This window comes from Passer domesticus, chromosome 10 (genome assembly GCF_036417665.1).
Source record: "Passer domesticus isolate bPasDom1 chromosome 10, bPasDom1.hap1, whole genome shotgun sequence".
Taxonomy (NCBI): Eukaryota; Metazoa; Chordata; class Aves; order Passeriformes; family Passeridae; genus Passer; species Passer domesticus.
Window position 1 is genome coordinate 14,765,700 of NC_087483.1, and position 12,906 is coordinate 14,778,605.

The following is a 12,906-nucleotide window of genomic DNA, read 5'->3' on the forward strand; positions in this document are numbered from 1 at the left end:
CTTATTGACCAGGCAGTTGTGATGAGCTCCTTTTAGAATTATTTTGTGTCTAAAGGCTGCCACACCATCTGTGCTGCTCTCTGAGTGTGTCTCTTCCTCAGTACCCTTGCATAAATGTGAGCTTTGTTCCCTGGCACAGGAAGGGACCCTGCTTGTAAGGAGAAGGGAGGGAACGCATTGAAGGAAACTCTGTCCAAGTGTGTCAAACACTCAGCACATTCTCCTGCTAAACTGAGTTTATCCTCTGTAGGCTGCAGTGCCAATGGCTCACAAACACAGCGCCAGTGAGATCATTTCTGACTGGGCAATCCCTTTTGTGAGTTTCCAAGTCACAATGTCAATTAGTCAGACTGTTTGGATGTGGCACAGAAGCTTTTTCTGCTAGAAAGGGAGCCCCCACTCTCTTTTTATGTTTAGAATCATCAATTAAGGTTTTGCTTTCTTAGAATTAAATGTTAGAAATAATCTCACTCACGTCTAAAGTAAAAAAAAAAATGAAGCCCAGTTTCTTATTGTGCCATTAAATACGTCTTAACTGCTATCCATTCCCCCTAAGTGATTAAATTGTAGGTAATCATAACTTGAACTTTATTTCCTTGTCTATGTATTTAAGCAATATTTTCTCTTTAGCTTTCCTCATCTTTGCTTTGCCTAATTACTGCACCATTAGCATCCATTCTTCTTAGTTTCAAACACCCTCTTACTAAATTTTTCATAGCCTTTAAGAACACAATTTCCCATGTCTTTTAGAATTATCAGCTGAAACTGTTGTCAGTAATTAAGAGATCAAAAGAGCACAGTGACCTGCATGTGATATTGCAAGTGCTGTGGCAACTGCTGCTGATATTCAGGATGTTTATTAATTTCCCGGACTACTTGTCTTTCCCCAGATACTACATTTCCTTCTGCAAGGCTGTGTGACCAAAAAGAACATAATGTGAGAGACATGGCCCATAAACTGGTTAGAATTTTCCTGAAAGATTCTTTTTCTTTTCCTGTGCTCTTCTGGAGGGCTTTTTCCTTTCTCCCCGAGTGGGATCTGTTCCTGGAGAAGATTTTTTGCTTTTTACCTGAGAAGAAAAGAGGTTAAAGTGCTTGTATTTGATGTCTGCCATGATAAGAATTACACCAGAAAAATGCTGGCTGTTGTAGGAAGTCAAGAATTGTCCTCTCCAACAAATGTTCTGGAAAGAAGCAAAACTATACTGTGGGGAAATAGCAAGGAACAATATCTGTCTGTATCTGATAGGAATGACTCCCTGACCTGATTTTCAACCAGCCAGATCACTCCTGATCCTCTGCATGGTCTGGGAGCATCTCTCCATGGTGAAGAGTGGGTTATGAGTTAGGATTTGATACAATTTTACCCAGGTCACAATTTTACCCCAAAGGTGAGAACAGAGGTTTTACATAACTTTGTCACTGGCTATTTATTTTTCATAGAAAAGAAACACAATAAAGGATTCTGGGCCTATGTTTTAAGTCCAAGCTAAGAAGAAAATAAGCTTTGGAGTAGAAACATTTTGAACTGAGGCAAATGATGTGAGTTTTAGAAGGGTGGCATTCTAGAAAAGAGCAATTTTCTGTTCCTGATAACAAATGCAGCTCCAGCTGTAGAAAGATAGCAGGTAAATAATGGGGTGATGTGCCGTCATGTACTCCATGTGCATGGGTGTTAATCCCTTAACCACTCTGAAATCCCCTTGGTGCTGGTCACTTGGGCAGGTGGCATGAGAAATGTGTAGCATAACATTGTTTCTGACCACGTGAATAACCAAATTAACAAAAAATTAAATTAAAATGCAAGAACTGGCAGCATGTTATGTAGTGACCAACACAAACTGGAGCCAGGTGCCTCAGCCTTGTGACTGCAACTGTGACCAAGGAGAAATGGCATTGGTTTCACTGGCTCTGTTTCACTGGCTGTAATGGGCAGGAGATAATGCATGTTTAACCCATTGTTTCTTACTCTTCCAAAGTGTTCCTGATGGTTCTCTTCAGCTGTCCTTCTCCACAGCTGCCAGGGCCAGTCCTCTCCAGTGCTGGGAGAGCCCCTGGAAGTGTCCACACTTTCTTGTGGAGGAGTTTGCATTTAGTGCTTTGCTAGCACAGTACAACTGGCAGATTTATTAGCAAACAGTGTTCTTGCTGTCAGGCAGAACCGTGGGCTACCTTAATTCACTGAATGTGTCAAGAATTCAAATTGAGAGCTCTTTCTCCTGGCATATTCTGAATACATGGTTCCCAGAAGTGGGTTCCTACATCCTGCACATCACAGTACTGTGCAAAGGCAGGTATTCTGCTGTTTCCTTTAAACACTGACTCACACCTTAAATTTAAAGGTATTTTAAAGTAAAGATCATAAAGAGATGAACTAATGTACTGTAGTCTAACTATTATTTTAAAGAAAAATCGTTTTGTGAGCAGAACCTGGTTTTAAAAATCATTATTTCCAGGATTTTTACCTTATATTCCCTAATATTTTACTGCCAGTAACAACCAGTTTCCTCTGGTTCTTTCATTATTTCTTGACAATCTCCCCCTTGCAGGAAGCCTATCTGCCTGCAGCATCCCCAGTTCATTTGGCTGGACAAATTGCTGTGGCTCGTTCAGAGCACATGGGTGCTGATTTGCTGGCTCTTATCTCTGAGAATGGGAAAAGATCTTTCCCTCAGCTGAGGCAATAATTTGGATCCCTTTTCAACAGTCAACTGTTTTCATTATATTTGCAGTAGTTTCACACCTCTAAAAGCTATGCCTTTTTAAAAGTGGCCAGGAAGTTCAAGGATTATTAAAGGAGCCAGCCATATGGAGAGACTGCACAGATTTCCCCTTGTCAGGAAACTGGACAAAATAACATGACTATAAATGAATTTTGGGGCAGGGAAGAATTAGAAATGCTAATCTAAAAAAGTTTGTTGTTGTGCTTTCAAAATCAAAACTTTCAGAACTGCGTGTGGATTTATAATTCTTGTAGTGATTCATTGAGGAGTATAAATGTAGAGTCTTTGAAAGAACTGTCAGAACCAATTTGGGTGAATAACAAGAATTTTTTCACTTTGTATTTCTGAGCATTAAGTAGTGGCTCTTTGATATCCATAGGAGCATGCATATTTTATTTACCACTGGTATAGGGGAAAATTTCTTTTAAAAAATACTAAAAAAATGAGGATCACTTTTGGAGAAAGGGATTTTGGAAATATAAATATATTGGTATAGTGCAGTGTCTTAAAAAAACTCTACCAATGGGTTTTATATTCCCAATTGTCTATCTGGAATAGAAATAGTAATATCAGGGGAAGATACAATATTTCAGTGCTGAGAAATAGGAAACCTCAACCTTTATGACTTTCTGAAAAACAAAGCAGAGTGATTCACAGCTCCAGAGATTAAGGCAGGAAACAGACACTGGGGCTTTTTAACCTCCTTCCAAAGCACTTGCTGGATGTAATTTCCAATAGGGACTGATGGGTGAACCCATACCCAGAAGAGCATGACTCAAAATAAATGTTTCCAAGCAGATAAAACAACTGGCAATGCCCCACAATCCCATTAGCTCCAGGGACAGCACTCAAAATCCTTTCAAGAAAAACTGTCTATTGCCACAAAATATTATCAAATGGAATGGATCCCCTTTATTACATGGAAAAGATGAAGTAACCTTCTGAATATACTGTATTAAACAAAAAAAGGTTGAAATTCATAGAGTGAAAAATTATGAGCTTGGGTTTTTATAAGATTTGAAAGGTCAGGAGGGTAAGCAGATGGCTAGCTGTAGAATTTATTACGCTTTTAGCAATTGTTTTGATGTTCCAGGTGAAACCTTGCAAGCTTATGAGGCTGTAAAATTCTATGACCCTGCATTAAAGTGAGGATTATGCTCATAATATGCATGTGATTTTAGAGATCAATCTATCACACATTTATTGTCTGCCAAAAACTCAGGGGATTCAGTGTGATTAATATATTGAACTACAATTTTTACTATTCTGCAATAGTGCATCCCTTTTCCTGTCCATTTTGTTTTTTTTTTCTTCATGAAAGTAATACAACCAAGCTTATGGTAATGAAATGATACTCTGGTAGTGCTGTGTGACTTTCCAGAAACCTTTTAGTGCTCAAAAATGCCCTGATTTTACAGGACATGTAGAAAGTTGTGTTCAGTGATAATTGTTACACAGAATTTCTCAGGTACACCAAGCTATGCTTAACAGTATTAATAATACAAGAATGATAAAAAATTCCTGATTTCCTATCTGAGTTTAAAACCATAAATGCTTTGTTTCTGCCTGGAAGAAGTTGTTAAACTTTTTTTCCGAGACAGCTAATGTGGTTGAATTTCCCATGATGGAGGCAGGATATAGGAAAATTGTCAGTGGCTTCCAGCTAATACAGCTCACTGGTGGTTTCAGGCTGTCTGGGGAATAGTGACCAGGAACAGCAAGTGGGACAAACAAGGAGGTCACTATTTTCAATATTTTCTTAAACCTGGGAAAGAAGATACTGTTTCAGGATTCCCCAACTCTTGAAAAAATGGCAAGAGCTGTATTTTTTCCTCAGTTGAAAAGGCATGCAAGTTTCACACGCCAGTAGCTCATTTTCTGCACATGTCCATCTGCATATCTGTGGAGAAATCTTACTGCCCTGTTCATTAATTCAGCCAGCAGCTGGATTCATTCCTTTTGCTGCCAAGATGATCTTGAATTTTTTGTTAATCTTTAATTTGTTTGTTGTGGTTTTGGGCACTGATTGCTGAGCTCAGTTTTGGATTGTACTGTTAGGCCCCCGTTCTGTGTTAGTGCACAGCCCCTAGCAGGGCTCTGCCTTGGGCCCAGTGCTCTTCAACATCTCATAAAAGCTCGCATGCAGGACTTGAAGGGATATTAAGCAAGTTTGCAGATGATACAAGACTGGGAGGAGGTGTTGGCTCCCGCAAAGGCAGATGAGGCCCTGCAGAGAGGCCTCAACCCATGAGAGAGCCACCACTAACCATGTGAAGTTTAACAAAGGCAAGAGTTGGATCCTGTGCCTGGGATGGGGCAGCCCTGGATGTACAGACAGACTGGGGAATGAGAGGCTGGAGAGCAGATGGGGAAAGGCATCTGGAGTTCCTCAGCTGTGTGAGGTTGAACACGAGCCAGCAGTGCCCTGGCAGCCAGGAGGGCCAGCCCTGTTCCGGGGCCATGGGGCACAGCATGGCAGGCAGGCCGAGGAAGGGATTGTCCCGCTCTGCTCTGAGCTGGGGCAGCCTCACCTCGAGGGCTGGGGGCAATTCTGGGTGCCACAATGTAATAAAGATTTTAAACTACTAGAGAGCATCCACAGGGCAGGAGGATGGTGAAGAGCCCTGAGGGGAAGCCGTGTGAGGAACAGCTGAGGCCGCTTGGTCTCTCCAGCCTGGAGAAGAGGAGGCTGAGAGGAGACCCCATTGCTGTTAAAACTTTCCTGTGAGGGGAAGAGGAGGGGCAGGCATTGATCTCTGCTCTGTGGTGACAGTGACAGGACCTGGGGGGGGGATTGCCTGAAGCTGTGTCAGGGAGGGATGTTAGAAAAAGGTTCTTTCACCCAGAGTGTGGCTGTGCACTGCAACAAGCTCCCCAGGGAAGCTGCCAAAGCACCAAGCCTGGCAGAGCTCAAGAAGCATTTGGACAATGCTCTCAGACTCAGGGTGTGACTCTTGGGCTATCCTACCTCCAGGGCCAGGAACTGAATGCTCTTGATCCTTATTGGTTCCTTCCAACTCAGCATGCTCTGCTATTCCATTCTTTGATAGCAATTTGCAGTTTGTTACCTAAGGTGAGTTATCAGTAATAACAGGATTTCTGCTCAAATTTTGTTGGTTTTATCTGTATGGTTTCAAATCAGACAGAATCAGTGTCCAAGCACTGAATCTAAAGGGTTGCAATTTAAATATTTCCATGCTGCCAGAATTTTCCACAGGCGGAATCTCCCTGTCCTCAGTTCAGCACCTTCATGTTGACTGGAGTTGGTGCATAGTTTCTGCACAAAAATGAGCAGTTAACTAAACGCTAATTAAAAGCAGCATGTCAGTTTATTGTGCTCAGTAGGAGCAGTCACAAAAGAACATGAACCTGAATTAATTTTTTATCCCTTTCTTTTTTCCCTTAGACCCCAGGAGGCTTGAGGGGAAAAGCCTATTAAGATAACTCAAATGAAAATTTGAGATGGGCCTAAGAAACTTCCAACCCTGTGAAATACTTCCCTAGAGCCTCCCATACCTACACAGTAGCTCCTCTGCCTGTCAGATTAATATGCCACAACTTCTGAAAACCCAAAATCTGTCTCAGGATCCCTTCAGTCCTGGTGCCACCAGCCAGCTCTGGGCATGGTCCTGTGGGGTTTGTTGGTGCTCCTGAGCCCTGAAGGCACTGGGCAGCTCACAGGAGGGATCCATTTCCATGCTGATGGGGGTTTTTTTGCTGATTAATCCTATGGGCCTGATCCAAAGTCTGCTGCATTCAGTGAGGGTTTACATTTTGGTTTGATAAGCTCTAGGTTAAGCTTTAAGATATGGGATAGAAGCAGATAATGAGGGCAGGATGAAAGGTAGATGAGGTAGAAGAGTGTGACCTAAAATATAAGGAGTTCATCTCACACAGCCCAAATTTAGTTGGTTTGTCTTGGGCTGCCTTGTAATGCCTTGGGTTCCAAGCTCCACAATTAAAGCAAAGAAAAATCTGGTTATTGCTGACAGCATTGAAAAAAGAATCCATGAACCACAGACAGACCTTCAATGGCTCATTGGAGCTGTACCCATTTTCTGCAGTAGAAATTGTGAGTTCACATAATCATAGATGCATTTTTTTAATGCTTCCAGCAGCAGAGAAGAGGAAGAATTTTCCTGTGGGTTTAAGTATAAAAGAGATGGTTCTTTTCAGTAAATGTTGAATGTTTGCTACCTCCTCTGTTTCAGTGAAGTATTTTTAATCTAACTGCATTCTGGAGGCAGCCCCTGGTAACTGAGGTGTGCATGGTTGAACTGATTGACCACGGTGTAGTACACAGTGAGAAACATTTTTGTGAGCCTTCTCTTAACTCCTTTACCCCCCTACTGTCACTGTGGCATCAGGATGATGGAGTAGAAGAGTACCTATTTCAAAGTAAATACTGGAACACATACTGAAAACAATTTACCCAGAGGGTACAGAAATACTTCTTATAAGCAGTAATAATTTTACTAAAAAGTCTTTAAGCAACCAAATATTGTTGAGAGACATACTTATTATAGGGGTCAATCTCATTACATTTATTGCAAATGTCTGTTTTGTTTCTCTGTCCCTCTAGTCCTCCAAAGAGTACAAGGCAGAAAGCAAGAGCTGAAACTCAGTTTTGGCTCAAGGCAGACTCCTAACATGCCAGACTGGTAACATCCCTAAGAGAGCTCTAGGCTGAGGTAGCCTGGAAGGCTGGAAAGCCCATTTTCACCACAACACAAGGGAATTCCAGGTATTTTCCACATTTTCGTAGTAAAATTACAAGTTGGGTGCTAGGACATGTGTCATTGTACAAGGGAAGGGCTGACAAGACTGGAAATCCATAGAAAATATGCAAGCATAATGCATTGCCGCACATCCTTTACCACACAACCATTACACTGTGCTGTACCAGTCTTCTGTCAGATCATTTGGCTCTCTCTTTCCATTGTTCTTTCTTCCAGCTCTTCATTTCATCTGGCCAAGCAGAAAAAAATCAGACCTTCATGAGAGGCCAGGTTATCTTTGGCTTTACCAGCTTCAAGAAAAATTGGTAGTCTTTTGATAATCTAATTGTATAAGGCTAACTGTTTTTAATTGTCCCAGTTATTTTCTTATAAAGCCTCAGAAAAGTTACCAGGTTTTCATGCTTTACTCAAAGCTCATAAGAAGCATGAAGTCCCTCGACACCAACTTAATGGAGTTACTCCCTCAGCTCCAGATCCATCCTTCCAGCTTCAGTGACTTTGTGAATGGGATTATCTTATAAAAGCTTCTGAGCCAGTTTTCTTTTCTAGCATTCAAAATGCCCTCACTTTGCTGGTGCAAGTGAAGTTAAAGTTCCTATGACACTTCCATGTCCTTTTCATCCAACTTCTACTTGATCCTTTCCCTTGCAAAGTACTTTAATATGCTAAGGGTGCAATGGTTACACTCAATTAAACCACTGGCTTGGTTCATCCCTCAATATCTTAGGCTGTGTGTAAGCTGTTACTGAATGCATAAAATATTATCCATTGAATTATTACTGGTCATCTGTGGTGTTTTAGTGCATAAAAGAGTCTCTTCAGCTTCAAGAGCTGTTGTTGTAGCAGGTTTGAAAAAAAAATCAATGGACTCTTTCCCATCAGATGGCACAAATCCCTTCCTGATAAATGCAGTTTCTCACAGAATGCCAGTAATTTACAGTGATTCAGGATCACATGAGCAGAAATGAGCTCAGCCACAAGTCTGTGACAGAGGTTTGAAAAGATATGTCATGAACTTTTGCTCTGAAATTGTAAGTCTCTTTGAACTGTAGGAGATTCCCCACCAACTATCATTTCTTATTTGTTTTTTGTTAGGTAGTCCTGACAAGTAGAGAAGCACAGGCCTGACTTTATTGCACGAGCAAGCCAAACCCTCTGGGAGGTCCCATTATTGAGGGAGTTAATTTCCTACCTACATTAAGAAACCTTTCTAATTGATCCCTTTAAAATCATGCTGGACAGTGACCAATATAGCTCTTCAAGAGGTCAACATATATAAAAGAGTTTGAGGAAATAAGCTCAAAAAATAGTATCCATAAGGCCTGTATAACATCTGTGCATTCACTGTGCAGAGCAGACCACAGTCCCTGGTGCTGCCAGAAATTCTCTTCTGCCAGTGTAGACCAGGCCCCTCTTTTCCACACGACTGCTTCTAGCTCCAAAACTCTCCAGGCATCTCAATGCACATTTCAGATCCCCCATGGGACAGGAGCTGACAGCTGGAAATGTCTGGAGTGGTTTCAGCTCGGTAGAAATGAAGTGTGAAAACATGAAGCAAGCCCATGTTGTTGTTCGCATGAATTGATTTTCTGTGTTTGATATTAGTGACTCTCCTGTTCTTTTTGAGGTGTGTTTTCTATTGAAAGTTACAAATGCTGTTAACTGGTGAAATCATCTCATGAAACCTAAAATACTGTTAATTCTTAATAGAATTTTTAATTCTTAATAGGAGCATGTATAGTCACATTAATATCTCACATTGTGGCATTTGTGAACAGTTAGTTTTCACTGCCCATTTGAAGTATGTGTAGCTTGCTTATTAGACAAAATGTGAAACTGTCCTGATTCTTCTAGAATCAGGCTTTAGTGGACCCAAATGTGGGATGGCCAAGTACAGATTAGATAAGTTATCTCAGCTTTAACTCCTTGACGTTTTTGGCAGTATTGCTCAAATCAGTACCAGAAGTATGTTAGGCTCACACCTAAACTGAACTAATAAATAACTTCACAAGCTATTATGGTTTCTCAGTATGCACAGTTTTAGCAACATATACAAATTTTAAGCTGGTCTGTTTTAGAAGTAACTTAAGAGAAATTTATCTGTCTGTGCAACAATACAGTTTCATCATAAAACCTGATTTGTGACCCTTAAATTTTATCATATAATCCTTATATTGTAGATCAATACCCTGAGCAGGCAGGAGCTCATACTTGCCTTTCAAGAAGGTCTGTTTAGCTCTGTCAGCCATCATAAACAGCCACAAGGCTTCCTTTTGTGTTAAGTTTGACTTCATTGAGGGCTCTTTGAAGGATTAAAAAAAATTGGAATTTTTTGGTTTCTTAGGAAATAGACAATAAGATTGGTTTTTAAACATTTGACTGGGATCTGTTTAGTTTTTAAAAATGTAAATTATTATTTTAATACCTTATCAAATAGCTTAATAAATAGCTCAAATATTAGCATTAATATAGGGTTTATTCTTCTGAAATTTCCTTGGAATTTGTTAGAGACAAGGTACAATAACTCTACTAGACTTTAACCCCACAGACTTTTACCATATGTCAGTCCTTGAGTGTTGTGTGTGTTCTTTTGTAAAGCAATCTGGTTCAGATATATTGGCAACATTTATATAAAAGTGTTAGTAGAGATAAGGGAAATTATTGATGATAAAGAGTTTTTATATTGCTCAGTGGAATTACTTGAGGCTACCCTTGGAAGGGGATACATCTTAGAGCCTTTCTGTGATCCTCTCCTCACAAAAACAGCCATGACGACAAAACAGGAAAAAAGATCAAAATATCATCCAATATTAGAAGGTCTGTATTAAAATTAGTAACAGTTCTCCTCAAGTCAAGCATGTAATGGCACATCTGGAGAGTGCAAAGAGGTTTCAGAAACTGTCTGGTCGTGTCTTGAATGGTCTGATTGATGCTACTTGCAGACACGATGTCGAGGGCTATGAAAGGAGTAATTGCAGAGTTTCTATTTGTCACAATATTCCTTGATGGGATTTCTGATGTTAGCAATTTGTCACAGTGGTTCATTGTCTTGCTGGATGTCAAGCAAAATGGAGATGCCAGAGAGCTGATGATTTGCTTTCAGTATCAGTGTCAGGACTGTGGGAGCAGAGCTGTGATGAATATTGGGGTGGCTGGGCAAGGGCAGCATCCAGGCTCTGGCTGTCGGGAGAGGAATGGGTGGTTCAGGAGAGAATTAATGGGTGCTGGCTTTTTTTTTGTATCACCCCTATTCAGGCTTCTACTACCCCCTGAGATTTCACTTCCAAAGTATTTGAGGATGATGGTCTTTCCAGCTAAACAACACACATTATGAATCTGCTCAATGTCTGTCTGGAAGTGTGATTTACAGTCTTGTCGTGGTGTTTTCCCCTCAGCTTACAAACTGTGGGGAAAGATGTCTGAGACACTCCACCACAACAATGTATCACTCAAAAAAAAAAAAAAAAGGTTTTTTTCAGGCTTGTGCCTTCCTATGACAGAGTCAAACTAATATAATTTCTGGTAGCTGTAGAGGGGGCTTAGTGGTGGGGATCCTCAGGGTGCCCAGGACAAGATTCTCTGCCACCAAGACCCCTCACAATTTGTCTTGTACCACCTGGTCTTTCCCTCTGCCTTGCCCAGGGAGGGATATAGTGGGGATAACAAGATTTTCTTCCTCTCTTTGTATATCCTATTTTTGTTAAAAACTCTTTAAGCCGTGGACAAATTCTTACTGTACAAATATGCATTGCCTATTATAGACAGAACTTAACCTTGATGGGAGGGATTTTAACCTTCATGGAGGTAAAGATTCATTTATAAATATAATAAATCATATTTCTTTCTTTGGGTGATGTTCTGTATGGATTTAACACAATGTAAAACTATAGAAGAGAATCTATGAACAGAGCTGAAAGCAAAATCCTGGCTTTTCTCAGAAACTGTTCTGTTAGGTTTATTTTATTGTTATTCTTGAACAGATCATGCATAAATAAATGATAGGAAGAGTCAGTGATCTGCTCTGGAGAAAGACAACTCTGCCTCCTGTCGTATCAGAGCATGGAAAAACAACCTAGAGATTAGACATGTCATTGATGGCAAGTTCCAGGCATAAGCTGCTATAATCACTCTAGGAGAAAAACAAACCAACACAAATGGACAGAACAGAGAGAGCTGACTGTCAAGACACATCTCAGCAAAGTGCCTTTGCAGGCTCAGGGAGTGTAAATAAATAGGCAGAAAGGAAAATAATGCAGTGGTTAAAATAAACACAGTACAAAAAGTTCATGTTATAAGTTGAACAGCATTTTGGCCTCCTGCTGGAGGCTGAAAAATTTGGCCATTTAGTCAGCTAATTGTCAAATAAAATGGACCACATGAACAAAGGTGTGGTTATATCACTATTTTGGGCTGATTGAGTTGTTTCTGACCACAAAAAGGAAAATATAGGAAGGCTGAGGATGAAGCCTGAAACAAAGGTTGTCATTATCTGGATAAGTTTGGTACACCATATATAACATACATGTTTTTATTCGTAGTGATACCTGTTTTTATTCTCAGGTTGCACATTAGTGACTGAGGAGACTTTATGGCTGGTGCTGTGGCTGGGTGAATGAGGAATGGTTCTGCTCTGCCTTCACAGCCACCACTGCTGCAGAGAGGCTGAGACAGGAGTGCACAGGGGGCTCCCAGCTCAATCCGGGGGCTGCATCTGCACTGGGTTTATCTCAGAAACACGTTGCTGTGTCAGCTGAAATAAAGCAAGTGCCTGCAGTTCACAGGCAAGAAGAGGGCACTGTGGGGAGATGTGGCATAAGAAAAATGGTCTAACTGATTTTCCAGACCCTTCTGGCTCCCAGCCATGCATACCAGGGCCCCCCACTCCTCCTTCCTCAGGGATGCTCTGCCCACAGCCTTTCTGCAGCTCACGTGTGAATGGCTCTGCCCACAGCCTTTCTGCAGCTCACGTGTGAATGTTTCATACAAATACCCAGGGACATGTGGAGGTAGACAGATGTGGAGAAGGGAAAGTGAAGGGAAGATTGATAAGTTGTGAAAAAGACAACAAGGATTTTGAGAGAACCTTCTGAAATAAGAAATGAGATGAAAAAGGAGAGCAAAGCAAGCTAAACAACACTGCAGAGACAAAATAAAAAGATTGTGCTAGAGCCAGAGAGAAGCAAGAGGGGCATGCACAGGAGGAAATTTGTGACTCAGGAGTGAGCCATGCTCTGTTACAGGCATGTAAAGGCAAGAGCAAATGCATGAGGGGAATTTACCAAGATGCCAAGAGTGAATAGGACATGCTGAGCAAGGGTGTTCTGACTACCCAGCAACTATGTTATTTCATCACTAAATGGGTCTTATCAGGGTAAATACTTTCTGTCAAATCCTTTTTTTGCCAAATTTGATTAGCTCTTAGAATGTACAGAAATAGAAATGGC

General features: G+C 40.9%; 1 long non-coding RNA gene across 2 annotated transcripts in view; it reads left to right on the forward strand.

The window, feature by feature from the left end:
* The first annotated feature begins 4,342 nt into the window (after nt 1–4,342).
* Nucleotides 4,343–12,906, forward strand: part of LOC135308669 (uncharacterized) — a 71,584-nt gene continuing 63,020 nt past the window's right edge. Inside the window, exons 1-4 of one of the 2 annotated variants that reach the window (XR_010369058.1) lie at nt 4,343–4,461; nt 5,698–5,796; nt 7,306–7,467; nt 7,679–8,185. This is a non-coding gene — a long non-coding RNA (uncharacterized LOC135308669). Of the gene's footprint in view, nt 4,462–5,697; nt 5,797–7,305; nt 7,468–7,678; nt 8,186–12,906 lie in introns of those variants that run through there. The other variant, XR_010369057.1, reaches the window with a different exon arrangement.